The following is a 1341-nucleotide window of genomic DNA, read 5'->3' as shown; positions in this document are numbered from 1 at the left end:
AACAAAATCATCGCTCGATCTTCATCCTCAATACTCACATCAAGCCGTGATAAATCAGTGATTATTTGATTGAAGTCATTCACGTGCTGCGCCAGATCAGAACCTTCCTGCATCTTCAGCCCATACAACTTTTGCTTCAGATACAACTTGTTCGTCAGAAATTTTGCCATAAACTGAGCTTCCAGTTTCTTCCAAACATCTCTCGGAGATTTCAAGTTCATCACGTGATACATAACCTCATCAGCTAGGCATAGTCGTATCGTCGCTGTCGCTCGCTGTTGCAATTCTTCCCAATTTTCATCCTCCATGGCATCTGGTTTTGTTGCCCGCAGAGCTTTCAAGATTCTCTGTTGAGCCAACAGATCTTTCACCATGGTTTGCCACAATCCGAAGTTACCAGTTCCGAATTTCTCACCAGAAAATGCCATCCGAAAATTATTCCTGCAACAAAACTTTCTGCAAAAAATTCATATGCAAAAAATCCTTAGAAATTTTTTTTTTTTATGAGGAAAAGAAGAAAAAAAAAATTTTTCCCTTTTTTTTTCAAAGAGGAAAGAAGAAAGAAAAAAAAATAAAAAAAAAAATTTCCCTTAATTAAGGAATTTTACTTAATTAAATTTGTTTAATTAAGCTTCCCTTAATTAAATGCCTTAATTAAATGCTTTCACTTCCCTTTCCAATGCAGCAGGCGGATTCCTTGCAGCCTTTACTGGAAAGGAATAATGGAGGGAATATTCCTCCGCTCCTTTCCTTTTTCGCGATCAGCACCAAGCTTCCTTCTACGGCAACTGCGGTGTCTGCTCCCCGAACCGCTGAGCCTTCAGGTCTTCGCCAACTCGCGCAGGACCGGAGCCTTCCGGTCGTCGCCGAAGAAGCCCTCCGGAAATGCCTTCCTCCTGCGTTGCGAGAGAGCCCCGATCCAAAACCTCCTTCGCGTTGTTCCGCCGAAGAACCCGCACGATGCCTCTGCCTCCTGCTCCGATCGCAGCTTCCGAGAGGCGCAGACCTTCCGCTCTTCTTCGAACCTTTTCGTCGCTGCCTTCTCGCCTGCTCGCGCGAACTCCGATTCGCAAGAACGTCGTCGTCTCCTTCCTGCGACCTTCCCGAACTCGCGCCTCCTCCGTCCGGGAACCGGAAAACTTTCGCAAACAACTCCTCCCTTGCCTGCTCTTCCTCCGTCGCAGAACTTGTCCGCCAAAACGACGAATCCTCCTTCTTCCCTCTGCTGATCTCTTCTCTGCCCTTGAACCTTGTCTCTGATATCACTTGTTGGGAAAATTAGGGCGAAAAAAAACAAGAACGACACAAATCCAGAAGAACACACAAATCCAGAAGAACACC

This window comes from Phalaenopsis equestris, unplaced genomic scaffold (assembly GCF_001263595.1).
Source record: "Phalaenopsis equestris unplaced genomic scaffold, ASM126359v1 Scaffold000251, whole genome shotgun sequence".
In the NCBI taxonomy this organism is placed as follows: Eukaryota; Viridiplantae; Streptophyta; class Magnoliopsida; order Asparagales; family Orchidaceae; genus Phalaenopsis; species Phalaenopsis equestris.
Note: the sequence above shows the minus strand (reverse complement) of the source record.